Genomic DNA, 15,066 nt, shown 5'->3' on the forward strand with positions numbered 1-15,066 from the left:
AATGTTCAGAAATGGTGTAAAATTCAGAAAATAAATGTCTATATGATATTTTTCCATGTAAGGGTAGAGTCAAATTACATTATTACATGAAATTATAATGATTATGAGATTTATTCGTATAAATTTGCATGAGATCCACATTGTGTGTGTATCTTGCACAAACAGTTTTTGGTTTTTGGAGAGAATCTTCTCTGCCTTTAGTTGTTGACTAATTTCTACAGGGAGTATCTGTGTTTTACATTTAAAGATTTATATTTAGTGTCCTCTGTGCATGTTTAAAGACCTGTAAAGTGTGAGAAAAATGTGTTGACATTAGTCACCTATGGGGTAAAAAATAGAAAAGCTTTGCTGTAATTCTGATTATTTCGGCGCTTGATGTGGAGAACAGCATGTTGCTCAGAAATGAGGCTGCTAATAGAACAACGCTGAGAACTTTTTTGATTTTGCTTTTAAGCAGAAACAACAGACTGAGAGAGACTTTGTTCTCCTATCATTGTCCACCCAAGTTCCCTCTTTTGGGGTTTTCATGTCTCAAAAGCCCGCATTGTCTCCCAGGACACAAATAAATCAGTGTTCTTCCCTTTTCATCTGTGTTGGAAAATAATTAAAAAGGGAGAGCTGAATTGTGTACAAGCTGATTCCTCTGCTCAGTAAGCCACCTTCATCTAAGAAAAGCCCCCCCTTTTCTTTTTCTTCCCCTCCCCTTAATAATATGTTCTGCTCTGTTTAAGATTGAGATCAAATAGTCTCTCATAGAGCTAGGGTAATTAGATTTCACTATGTAAATGGCCTTTAAAGCACACTCCGAGTGTGAGATGCTGTGCTCACATTTGTTCGCTGCACTGCTGCCTCCCTCAGGTCATTTGTGTATGAATCACTTGGCGTCGCCCTGCACTCAAACACACAGCTCAGCCACAGAAGCTGCTGCACGTAAACACCGACAGGAGAGCGTTCGCACGAGAGAGTCATCTTCAAATTCATAATTTATGCACAAATTTTAAGTGTGATTTTATTGCTATTTGTTTTTTAGTGATTATATTTCTCCAGTGAACACTAATGACAAATTTATAGTTGTGTGATGACACACAGCATCTATTTGTCTGTTCTTGTAGCAATTAAAATTTCCTTATATATTTAGTAAAACAACCCAAAACATTAAAAAAGGCAAAAAATATTAGTCCCCAAAAAATAATAATTTGCCAGCTTTATGACCTCGTAATCCATTTCTGATTAATTTAAAATAGTTGCAAATAAACAAAAAAAATCAGCCCTCATTATTGTAATTTCAAGCAAATATTTATGAATTTTGTGGCACCCTTATGTGTGTAATTGAGATGGGTGGTAGGTTTTAGTGATGGATTTGTTGTTATTATTCAAATGTCATCTTTAGGGAGTGTTTGGGGGGCGAGGGGGGGCGCCTGTCTTTCTTGCCACGCAGAGACAGCAGCTATTGTCTTGAGGAGACAAAAGGAGTAGTGACATCACTAATGTTTCAAAAATAAACAGCAGGCTCCTATTATGTGGTACAGTTAAAGCCTGGAAAGGAGACCATATGTTGGGCTGAGGGCTACGCTGCCGAGAGTAGCCACGCATTTCACATCGCTGACAAGTCTCCTCTCCCTCAGCCTTGTCAAACCGCTGTTGTAAAACAATTAAGCTCCTATTAACATATATTTTATTAATTGCCCTATCAAGACGGAAACACAAAGACGTGTAAATGCCCCGGCCCTGACAGATTTCGTAAAGCGTAGCGTGGCAGCTTTCTCACAGACAGTGACAGCTGAAGGAATCAGGTCAGATTATATGAGCATGGACAACTCAACAGATTTGTTTGCTATTGATAGCAGCAATCAATTCAATTAGTTGTCTCTCGTGCGCTGAATGGCTGATGAGATTAGCCGAGGTAGTGTTTTGTCATTTATTGTTTAATGTATGCATGGATTTCTCTTTCCATAGAAAACAGCCTCTTGATTTTTTTTCATTGTGCAGTGACTGTTTCATAATTATTGCCTCACAGCTTTCTATTTCCTCTGGAGTAATTGGACTGCCCTGTTAGATTATCCGGTCTAAATTGCAATACTAATTATAAAGCCTAACAGTTGTGTCGCATCAATAGTCAATTAGGATTAATTAAGATAGGAAGTGACAGCTGACGATTAAGCGCATCAGTTGCAGTTCAACAATGTAGAGGTCAAACGATCAAGTTCTCCTCGCCGCACCAACGTTAAGCCTCCTTTTTGAAAATGCAAATGCTTTTTACCGACATATGATGTTGTGAGATCACATGCACGGGCTGCTTTTATTATTTCTTTTATTGCGTGCAGATTTGGACATGTTATCCGTTGTTATCTCGTCCCAGTGGCAGAACATCTCATAATTGATTATGCTGCTAATTACAAAGCATACAATTAGTGGAAGTTATTGATAGTTCAGCATGTGCCTTTTAACCCCGGAGCTGTCCGTCTACTCCCAGAGGAGATGTGTGTCCTTCGGTGTTAATGATGGAAACGACTTTTAGATAACAAGGGTGTCCCAGACAATCAGCTGTGTTTACACAGTGACCTGGACATTTACTTGCATGGCCTCTGTATCTCCCCCTGCCTTTATATATGCCAACATCACTCCAATTACGCCGCGCCAGAGCACACTAACAAGAAGAGAAGTTATTTTAACGCTCATAATTAAAGCGAGATATTTGATACATTTCTTTTTTTAATTGGCCCTCAGACGGCTCAAAGAAACGCACACGTCGAGATGTTTTCAAGAGACATATTTCATACACAAGCTGCAATGTTTTAATAGTTAGCCTCACACATTTCAAATGTCAGGAAAGCTTCAGCGCCCTTTCTCTATCATCTCAGCCCACGACACTTCATGCACTAACCAACTTTTCCTTTTAATCTGATGTCCCCCAAAATCCTCACCAGATGAACCCAAGTCCCCTCATCAACACCAACACCAGCAGTCATGTTTTAAATGTGTTCACTGAAACTTGGCAAGAAGACAATGATTAGTGAGAAAAGAATTGACCCAAAAATGTGCAAGAAATCAGAAAAAAGTACAAGGAAATTAATAAGATAAATGACAAAATAAATGAATAAATAAGGAAAATAATTATTGTTAATAGTATGTTGGATTCGGATATTTTCAGATGCATCTTAATAATAATAATAATAATAATAATAATAATAATAATGATAATAATAATAAAAACTTGAAATAAAACCTAAATTATCAAGCAGTGATTTTGTGCCCCACTTGCAGTAACTCTGAGGTCACCCTTGGGGTTGTGGACCTCCTGTTGAAAAAAAACAACAACTTTGTAATCATTATTTACACAGTAACTGTAAAGAACAAGGCCGTAACCATGGAGTCAACATCTCAAAAATCTCAGATTCAGATTATTACTATTTCATTTATCCCAGTAAGACGATTCAGTTTCACAGTCCATCGCTCACATGACACGGGACAAACACAGTCAGCGGCGTTCAGACGTCACGGCGTCAGCAGCGACGGATTAACAGACAGACGACCCGAGCAAAATCAACAAATACTCAGGTCAAAAAGTGCAGTACAGAACAATGGAAGTCATAACTATAGAAAAAAGTTATGAATTAGTAAATAAATAAATGATACAGAGCAAATCTCACACGTCTGCTTAAGAAATTAAAAAACATATTGTAATATTTATAATAAACAAGTGTTATACAGTATATAAATATGTCATATAAGTATAAATATAATGAAATTAAGTCATTAATATTAGCTGAATATGAGATATGTTTGTTGTAATACGACAACATTTTGACAAACAGCACGCAGAACTGCAGAACACTGTAATACTAGAACTGGAAGTTATAATAATGACAATTTGTCATGTTTATTGATGATTATGTGTTATGATTATGTACCCAGTATGTATTATAATCTGTATGTATTATAGCCTTTTGGTGGTTTTCTAACTCAGCTATCTTTATGTCTAATCTAATGTTTTATAGTAATTGTTGATTTGATTGATTGATCGATGCCTTTATTTCAAACATGTAAAACACAACAAAAACACTATTTGAAAAACATACTGGAAACACACAAGAGAGAAAAAAAGAGATAGTGAATTTTATTTGCAAATTGCATCAATAACGTGCAAAAGTGAGTTGGAAGAAGTATAAACGTATTTAATCCTACCCCTTTATTACATAATTAAACTTTTATCAAAAATACCCCAACATGTACCAATGTACACACACCTATATCCAATTACAGCTCTGACCACAGTATATACTACTTAATACACGACATATGAATAGACTGTCTGAAACAAAAAATTATTACATCATTACCATTAATATCTGTAATATATACATACATATGCGCATATACATAAACGTGTACGCACATACAGTAGATGCATACCTACATAGGCACATACTCATCAGTACATACATATATTCACATGTACATATGCATACATTTATATATTTATACATACATAAAGTTTTTACTTCCACCAAATAACATATTAATAAACTAACATATTTTAAACATGTAAAATGCTATTTCTTGTTGCGTATTTGAATTTGAATCATTGAGTATAGGTTATCATCCATTATTGTTATCGCCATTTTGTTCTATTTTTATCTTTTCTTTTTCTTTGTTTTGCATGTTTCAAAATGAATATTGGGTATCTGATATATCTAACATACATGCACATGCATAAACACTTCATAAAACAATCCAGTGCAAGTATTGTCCAACTATCTTAATGTCTTTCAATACATTTCATACACGGTAAACTATTTATATGCAAAATATGAATGTGCTCGCGTATTAGGTACATTAATGCAAACAAATTACATATAGCTATATTCCTATCTACATGTACATAATTCTGAGTAAACAGCAGGTGATCACCAGAGCTCCTCCTCATCACTGCACGTTGTGAGAGTCTTATATTTATTCCTCTTTTTTAACTGGATGATGTTTGGACGTGAATTTAACTGCACGTGCAGACTGTTCCACAGTTTCTCTCCACAAATTGAAACAGAACATTTGAATGTGATGGCTGTATATTTCTCAGCTGCACACTCAGTAATCCTCATGAGGATGTTCAGTAGCTGATATGTTGTGAGCTAGTGTGAGGACTGCATTCAGTCCAGTATAGTGAGTCTGTAAGAGGGCTGGAGTGCTAGGGGGCATACTTACCCTTGAGCTCCCAGAGGAGCAATGTTATTATTGGTAATAAGAAGCGATAAATACAGTGTGAGGGAAGCAGATGCCTCCATAGAAGTTCCACTGTGCTGAGTGTGGGCACCTTTGAGAGTTGCTGCAGATGAATTTCTTGTCTGTCTCTCCCCCAGAAGAAAAAAAAAACAACCTTTGAGCATTCGTGCAAAAGCCAACAAACAAGTTTGTTAAGAGATGTTAGTTTAGGACATTGCAGATTCTGCAGCACAAAAGAGCGTGGCATCTGTGCTTATGACAATTTCAATAGTTTAATCTTTGAAGGAGGGCGGAGGAGTGGGGAGCGATGCTAAACTACTGTCAAGACAAATATTTCCAGCAGAGTCCACTTGTATAATGGAATGAAAAAAAGATATATAAGCAGGCACTAAAAGTGTTTCTTCTGCCTCGTGCCCCTCGGCGTCAGGCTTTCTCCTTTCCTTATCCAGCACAAAGAGTGCATTGTTAGCAGGGCCATTACAAGCAGTCTTGACTACAGTGGACAACATATGGCTCAAGGGAGAAAGCTATAGATTGCAGGGATGGGAGAAATTGGAAAGTTCATCAGACCCATCTCATCTGACCTCGGTTGGTTCTGGGGAAGAATGCACCGGGACGCGAACGCTGAATAGACAGATTTTCCAAATGCTTTGAATTCCGTTAGGATAGCCGGAAAGAAAAAAGGCGAGATGCTCAAAGAAATGGATTTGGCCTATAAAGTATAAGTGGCGTGATGCCCATTTCTTCAGAGGGATGACATTAGGGGACCGGTGTTATTGATGGCTGCACAAAAAGGGGTAAAGAGTGCACACAATTAGGAGTCAATTGAAGGAGCAGGAGATTAAGGTTGATATATTTTAGCCCTATAGCTTTAGGTCTTTTCAAATACAAAAGAGGGAGAATGGAGTTAGTGTTCGCTCCTAAATGCCTTTTTCCCCCTCTGTTCTTTTATTCATTTTGTTTCATTATTAGTGTTTGGTTTTTTTCTCGTGGATGGTAACCGCGACCCCTCTTGGAACAGATGTATTACTTATGACACCCCAGTTTTCATCCGTTCACAATTTTTACATTAGAGTTAAATCTCTGCAGCTGGAATCTCACGGCTGAGTTAGCCGGAGCCCATAAAATATTGAAACCTTCTGAGCCACTGGCAGGCAGGTTGAGGGGAGTTCATGTCCAAAGCCAAGCTTCAGATTCACAGACATCCCAATAGGAGTGTACTACAGAAAAAAGCACTAATAAAAATTTCATTGAAATGAGACGGGGATATTGCTAGCATTCTCCCCAGCATCAGTATGAAATCTTAATCTGAGTTAATGGAAGAGATATGAAAGCCTTTCTCAATTCAAACACAAGCTGTGCATAATTTATAAATTATTGTCAGAAAAGTGATTCCGCTCTGAGATTTACTCTCTTCTAGATGGAAGTGAACTCAGCGAGACAATAAGAAAACATAGTCTTTATGACCTCTAATGCCAGGAGATTTTACAGTAGAGCTGTCGATATAATCAGGTAAACTGGTCTTTTTTTTCCTTTTCTCTAAGAAACACTGCAGCAGCGCTCAGAGCAAACAAATACCAGCAGAAGCTTTTTCTGGCAAGCCACAGCCCCGGCGCAGAATGAGTAAATAAAACAGCCTCCGGAGGATGGAGTGTAAGAATCCTTTGTCCTGAAGGTTGACAGTTTGCTAAAAGCTTCGTAATGTCTCAAACATACCGTCTCAGTGATGTAGAAGAGCCGAGTGTTATTTTAAAAAGCCTTTCCCCCCCGTCTTCCCCTCGCTCACTTTTTTACTCCAATTACACAAGATATGTTTGCATGGCATGCTCTGTGGTTAATTCACAGTGACAGCTTCCTCTTCCTCCCGCATGTGGAGCGTAATAGAAACGGTGTCCCACGCTGGAAAACATTATTCACTAATGTAGCCTCAGCGTGTCCAGCGTGGAGCTCGGGGTTGTTCCTACTCCATTACATGGCAGGGAACAGGTCCTGATTAGGATTAGCACATGTACTCCCCCCTCCCTGAAGACAGCCAAGTTCAATCATCCTGACTACTGCACTCTATTCACACGCTGCCGCCGCCGCCGCCGCCGCCGCCGCCTCTCTCTGCGAGGCCTCCAGCCTCACGGAGCCTTTCATGCAAACGCTTTCACAGTCCAAACTGAATGAGGTTTCATTTATTTCACTCAGCTCATTTAGGAAGTTGCCAGACAGGAACTGAAACACTGTTGTTGTTAGTTGTGTCTTTGACTTAAACATTAGAACTCAGTTAATTTTATGTAGAAAACATTAAAGTAAATCAACATTTTGTAGGTTAAATCTTTAAAAAATGAACTCAAATCAAAAGTCTGTAACCAATTAAAAAGTAGGCAAATTGGCTTGATTTATTTCAAAAACATGGAAAGAAGGCAACTTTAGAAGAAAAAATAACAGGAGATTTCCAAGAAATAGTAAAAATTACAAAAATATTACTTGAAAATTTGTGAACAAACAAACAAAAAAAAAGAAAAGTAAAAAAATAAGGAAGTGGACTTGGAGTGGAAAGGGTTTTTTTTTGTTTGTGCATTTTTTGGGCTTTATTTTTCATTTCTTTTGCATTTTTTTATGTATTTCTAGGTAATTACCTAAATTAAAATTGCCAGAATAAAGATGAATCAAGCTTGTCACTGCATTGCCTATTTCTCTCCCATTTCTTTTTCAGAATCATAATTTAATGCCCTGTTTACCTGTAACAATGAGAGTTTTTGAACAGGAAGTGGGCGCCATACTGCTTCCTGCACAGTGAAAACGGAGGTTAAAAAACAAACAGTAAAACTAAGCAGCGCTGGTCAAACATAAACGTTGAACACGAAGACGCTGTGACTGAGTTGCCTTTTTCTGGCCTCAAATGTTTTCAGAAACATATTTTAGTTCACAGTTTAAGTGGAATGCGAGATTGTTTGTTACCAGCCGGCCGCTATTGTTTCACACCTACGAGGACGCTTTTTGTCACCCACAGGCTGTGGTGGTCTGTTGCGGCGCGATGCACTCTGGTAGTTGTAGTTTTTCCACTTCTTGAGCAAAAGCACCAATTTTCTCTGCTTCTTTCTGGTCATGTAGCGCAAATTCCTAAGTATTTGCATCTTCCTATGAAAAAGACAGCCTAGTTTTATGTGAAACTTGAAAAACGTATTTAAGCCGCCACAAGATAGTAACAGCGTTGAAATGGTGTCTGTATAAAGCTGGCAGGAATAATGGGCAGGATGTGCGACCCACTGTTTGAGATTTGAAACGCAGCTAGTAGCTAGTTAGTAGGCAACTCAAAGAAGAAAAACAGCCTCCGCAAATTTCCGCAAATTGGGAAAACAGTTAAATTCAGCAGCTCTGTAGCCTCTGAGCAAATAATTTTTGGTAGATATTTTTTGTTGCCATGTTATGCCATGTTGTTATTGTTTAGAAAGTGCTGCAGATGTGTATGTTATATGACACACTAGAGGCAGATGCTGTTGTGTTACACGTCACGCCTCTTTTGCTTCCACGATGCCGGCATGTTGTCTAAAATGACACACTGGAAAAAGATGATGGCACTGTTGTTTGGTTCTGTGTAAAAATGCAAAGGAGGCATAAAGAAGGGACCTGGTAGTGGCATTATAAATTCAGATTCAGAAAACTTTCTTGTCTGTCGTGACAGAAAATCGTCTTAGATGTGGCTCAACATAAAGTGCAAAATAAAGTGATATCTGTGGAAAAAGGGCTGATAAATGCAGCTAAAGCAGAGTGAGTGACTGCTTATGTTGCTGCAGCACCAACAATAAAAAAGCAAACCGACTCCGTAAAATCAAAAAGGTGCACGAGGACCCAGAATTTGGTGGTACGCCCCTGGTCACATGTGCCAAGATTTTACATACAGCTTTGAAAAAAACAACCTATTACCCAGGTCAACATTTGTTTTCTATCAGCCATATAATCCACCTTGATGTTTGTGTCACTAAATGGTAAAAAGTTGCAGACACGGAGCGCAGGATGTGTTTTACTTTGGCGGGCCGCTCGATGTTCCTGGAACTGGCAGATAAGGGCGAGCGCACATGGTTCGCTGAGTAGTATGCGAGGTGATAAAAGCATAAAAAGGAGACATGAATGTTAGATGGGGTGCTCGAGTATACACTGCAAACTTACTTAGGACGGCGGCATCCTGCTTTCTAATGCAAATAAATGGACGTGGATCTCTTGTGCTTTGGCGTGTTCCCCGTATCTTCCTCTGAGGTTGATGAAGCTCCAAAAAGCCTTAAGTGAGCGGCGAGGAAGGCGAGGCAGCAGTGTCATTATCCTCAGACGGCGTGTGTAGCCACAGGTCACAGAAATGGAGCTTTTAACGTGTAAACAGGAAGTTTTATACAATGGCGTCATCAGGCCTGGGCATCTGAGGCTTCAGCCCCGAATGTTTCATGAATAGGCCCAGATCTAAACATGTGCACATGTACATGTTTCAAAAATAAAAGCAGGCCTAAGGGACAGGAGGAGGGAGGTGGCTACTTTTTTAGTTGGCCTGCTGGATGGATGGCATGTTTTCTTAAAAAATTACCAACAATTTTACAAGACAAATAAATTTTCATTCACCAAATTCACCAAAAAAGTTTTTTTTTAAAAAAATTAAAGAAAACATGCTGTTTTATTTAAAAATCACCAAGAAATTTAAGATCATAAAAAACTTAAAGAAAAAACAGATTGTCAATTTTAAAAAAAATCACCAAAAATCTTTACAGATAAAATATCACAAAAAAGTTTAAAAGCAAAAAAATTACTTTTTTTTTGTTTAAATCACAAACAAATTTTCTTTAAAAACTCAGCATCCCTCCACTAAGTCAAAATAAAAAAACTTAAGTCTCTCCTCAGTGCTTAAAGAATGATTTGACATGCCTCCCCCTTTTTGCACCACCCCCTCCTTTCTCATAAATAACTCACAGTCCCTGACAATGACAAAAAGCCCCAGATCTCTAGTTTAAAAAAAAACGAAACAAGCTTTTCAGGGTAAAATAAGGTGCCAGAGTGCATTACAAAAACCCCAAAATAGAGCTTGTTCATCAAAAGAAGCCCCCAATGTCCTCAAATCCTAGAAGCGCCCCTGGTATCACATAATGTATATTATTTTATTATTCACCAATGCTTATTGTGCTTAACCCACAATAACAGCGTTTTAATGTGAGTTATTCATTCATGCTTGGTATTAGGTGAGTGCTGTGTTGAGATGAGGCTTTAGGGCAGAGTGTACGGTGGCCCAGAGGAGCGTGCAGAATCACTTTAGACGACACAATCGGTGAGTGCAGGCCGCTGAATTGAAGCTGCCAGCGATGACTTATTGATGACCGAGCTTGTTCTTCCTCCAGTTTAATTACGAGAGCTAGTTAATTCACGGCAGCCGGGGAGTCAAAGGGAGACGTGTTGGGTGTCATTAAGATATCCCACAACTTCATCACCAAGGCCCCATCCATAATTCACCCACAGTTCATGTGTGACTAAGAGGGCTTTATTTTAGAGCAGCCTTAACGGGTAAACTCATGTGGAAAAAGGTCTGCTGTGCTGCACCGGTCTCCGTGTCCCGCCAAGTGGAAGACTTAAGAAGTGTAAAAGCTGCCTTTTTGAGAGGGCAGAGTGGACCTGTGAGAGGAGGGGAAACATCTCAGGGCGGACGAGGAGAGGTCACATGATGTGAGGGGGTGGGGGGGCATGTGCAGTGGGAGCAATTTCTCGACCTTCTAACTGAAGCCGAGGTGATGCTGTTCATCTTTGGGAGGCTACTTATGTCAGGAAGTGCCTCGGCTCTGGGGTGGGGGGGGGTGCCCGGGGACCTGACATGCACTCCGAAGTGTCCGGCCTGGAAAAACCTGCGAGATGTCCCTGGACTGGTGGTGCTCACTCACTCAGCTTTACTAAACAATTTCTCTTGTGGGACTCGATGCCGACCACTCACTCTTTCTCAATCTGTCTCCTTAGCTCGCTCTCCCCTGTCTCCGTTCTCTTTCCTTTCTACCCTTTTTTTTTTTCAACCTAATTTTTTCCCTCTCTAGCTCTCCACCAGCCCCCATCACATCCATCACCGGACTCTCACATCCATCTGTTGTCTTCCCGGCATATCCTGGCTTGTTATTGTTTTTCTTTTAGGCTTGGCAGGCCTGTATTCACAAATGGGTTGCTGCCTGCTGACCAATGTTTCAGACTCGCTTGTATCAATTACTGGAGGAGCAGGATGGAGTTGAGCAGGGCTGAATGAAATACCAATGGCCAGAATCTCATGTTTTTTTTAACTCACAGCACGCTGCTTTTTCTCTCCCTGATAAATGAGTGTGTACTGTAAAATCTGACAAGTTGATTTTACTGTTAAAAAGTCTAGGGAACAGATTCCCTTTAAAAATATAGTAAATATATCTATTAGTCTTCATTTATGTTTACAGTATCTTTAATTGTTAACTTTACTGAAAGCAGTGATACTTAATATATGGCTTGCGGGCCAAATCTGGCCCCCGACAGGGTGCTACGACCATTTTCTAATTCATAATAAATAAATTGATTCACACTGGGAATTGTTTTTGTCCTTTTAGTCTCCATAAGGTGCCAGAGTGCAGAAAACAGCATCAAAATAGATTAAAAAAAAAATCAGTGGAGGATCCCTAACACCCCCCGACAGGGGTCCTAGCTAACTCCCTGATGTCCTAAAATCCTAGAATCATCCGAAAGTCCTAGAAACATCCTAGACCTAGAAAAATTATAAATCCTAGAAATGTCCTAGAATCACAGAGAAGTCCTGAATTTCCAGAAACTTGAAATCCTTGAAACATCCTGAAACACTAGAAATGGCTCAAAATCAGAGAAAAGTCGTAAACTCCCACAAACTTGTTAAACCTCAAAACGCCCCAAAATCCAAAGAACATCCTATAATCTCAGACACTTTCTAAAATCCCAGAAATGTCCTAACATTCTAGAAAGTCCTAAAATCCTAAAAATGTCCTAAAATCGTAGAAATGGCCTGAAATCCTAGAAACTTCCTAAAATCCCAGAGACATCCTAAAATTTAGAAACTTCCTAAAATTCTAGAAATGTACAAAAATCTCAAACTGTCCTAAAATCCTTACTTGTATTTACTTAATTTTGTGAAGTTGTAACTACAACTAATGACACATTTAATGTAATCAATCTTTCTCAGTTTTAGCAACTTAAGTAAACCAAATTTATTCTTCTGGTTGCAAACTAGTCAATTATATTTGTATTTTCTTAAACATGTTAACAAACTATTGGTAAAATCCTCTCTGTCATGATCAAGTTATGTCAGACTAACTTGGTTTACTGAAGTTGCAAACACTTGGAATGAACAAAGTAACTTCAATTGTCATTTTTAAGTTTCTACAGCTTCACAAAGTTAAAACAAATATAACTAAATTGTAAGTAAATCCAGAAATAAGACATAAAGGAACATACATTTAGATTGATAATTATATTGACTTTTTCAAGATTATTTTACAGTAAAATCAGCTTGTCGTGTTTAACAGTGTGGTGATAACCTGCTGTCAGTGGCTTCACGATGAAGTTAGTCAAACACTACATGTCAGTTAATCAGATATTTCTGTGCAACCTCAAGATTTACCTGCAGGAACACACGCCTCGCCTTTGTTTGTCTGTTTACTTTCACCTGACTCGGCTGTGCGCTCTGATCATGGGGCGGCGTGCTGGCCCTGATCCCACCACTTGCATATTCATCTGGTCTAGGTGCTAATTTGTGTGTTTCATGCCTGTACTCACAAGCTTGTTTGCACACCCTGTTCCACCTGGGCTTGTTTTGGCGTCCTGTCAAAACCCAGGCCAGCGGAACAAACAGCGTCTGTGAGAAAAAAAAAAAAAAAAGTGCCCATGCATGTTTAATTATGACAGGACACTCTCCCTTTCTCTCTCTCTCTCCATAGACCTCCCCTCGGAGAGGAGGTGCCTCCTTGCAACCCTGCATTATTGTCGCCTTTTTGAAGTATGGCAAGAAAAAAAAGGTATTAATATTTAAAGTGCTTGCTGCCATCCCCTCACACACACACACATACAGTTACACATGTGTACACACGCCTCCTCAACTTAATCCACTCCTGATTTGGGATTTAGGATATAGTATAATGTATGTATTGTTTTATGCATGAATTACTGAATCATTCAAATGTAGGTATGTTCGGTAATCCAGGGAACAAAAACAATCCTGTTTCATTTCTGTAGACATCTTTCAAGTTGATAATATACATTACATTAATGAAAAAAAAGACACTATATATATATACATTAATATTCTTTATTCTTAGAGCTGAACTTAACTTTAATTCACCCTTTCAGTGAAAGAAAATATAAGATAATGACAGTAGGCGCATTTCGATTAACCCTCAAAGTTGAAATTGTGAATATAGAATACGCGTAATAGAATTTCAAAAAAATATTTGTTGCAAAAAGTTTTTATGTTCGCATGAGGTGGTATTTCAGGTGATTAAAAAAAAAGCCACATTTTGCAAAACTGCAATGGAAACACTTCTTTTCACTTTTCATAGGTCATGTGATGCTGTGTCTATGTGCTTGTCAGTAGGAACTGGCTCCTTCATGATGCAGCAGGAGCTACAAGAGCTGTTATTTCATCACATAACTCTGAAAAAGTTGTTTTGAAGCTTTGAATCCACAATTCCTCTGTGAAATCGTGGACTATCAGCTCCCAGAAATCCCTCATTCATGGCCGATCCCACGTATAAGGGGCTCGCCTTTCCATTATCGCTCCATAACACGCCTACGTGGCCCTGGATTGGAAATAATGACGGCTAGTGCGGCGGCTGCAATAGAAATAAAGCTGCTGATATTTTAAACATCCATCGCCATGGTTACTGGAGTGTTATCTGGAGAGACGTCGCATAACATCACTCAGTGGAAACGCAGTCATCTTGCAATTGTTTTATGTCAAAATTTGGAAAATATTGCTTAAGTTTTGTGCAAATCTAATGGAAACCCAGCCCACAGGACTAAGCAATGGCCAATAACGCTGGCGCCCAACATGCTTTAATAAACAGTTTTTGTGCCCGTCCACACTGATATCACACATCAAGGGTCTCTATCACTGCAGAATCACTTCTCTTTCGCAATTAAAAAAATAAGCAAAAGCAGCGCTGCTCAGCTGCGGCACATCTAGAGGACAGGAGTCTTGCCTGTTTTTTTCTATGTGACACACAAGGTTTTCAGAATGTGTCAAAGTAAAATATGCAATTATACACAATAAAATACACTGAAACACAAATGTAGCCCTCAAACAACCATAGTAATTTGATTTAGAGGAAATGTTTAATCTTGTATTCTTGATTGAAACCTCTGGGTGTCAGAGTTTGGAGAGTATTTAAATCTCTCTTCTTGGAGACCTAACATGCTCAATGCCAATATATCTTAGCGAGGCCACAGAGTGATTAGCCTCCCTGAAGGGCCAACCCAGCAGTCAAACCGCGTGTTTCCATTCAAAGTCAGCGCAAAGAGACAGACAGACGCGAATTCGGGTCGCTGAGCGGCGCGATGTTCGCGAAAGACGCGATGGACGCGAAAACGCCACTTCGCGCATGTTCACAACTTTCAAAACTTCGCATGGGGCCAAAGTCTGACGGTCGCTAATCTCCCGACGTTACTGAGACACTGGAGCTGCATTCAGCATCAGGACGGTACAGAGACACAACACATAAGGACCTGAAGGGCTCAGACATCCGGGACAAAGCTTTAAAGTTACAGGGTAAGCTCTGAAAACACACCTGTGTCTGTGTAAGCTAGTTTTGTTGTTGAATTGCTTTTTAGCAAAACGCTCTGAGTAACTTAAATCGG

At 39.2% G+C, this 15,066-nt stretch overlaps 1 protein-coding gene across 1 annotated transcript in view; it reads left to right on the forward strand.

Annotated features, from left to right (window-relative positions):
• Positions 1-15,066, forward strand: part of znf644b (zinc finger protein 644b) — a 344,993-nt gene that overhangs the window by 199,066 nt on the left and 130,861 nt on the right. Inside the window, exon 1 of the transcript XR_015776686.1 lies at positions 13,267-14,977. The gene's annotated coding sequence lies outside the window, so the exon portion shown is untranslated. Of the gene's footprint in view, positions 14,978-15,066 lie in introns of the transcript that reaches the window.

This window comes from Plectropomus leopardus, chromosome 5, assembly GCF_026936395.1.
Source record: "Plectropomus leopardus strain MGB_pleo_1.0 chromosome 5, ASM2693639v1, whole genome shotgun sequence".
In the NCBI taxonomy this organism is placed as follows: domain Eukaryota; kingdom Metazoa; phylum Chordata; class Actinopteri; order Perciformes; family Serranidae; genus Plectropomus; species Plectropomus leopardus.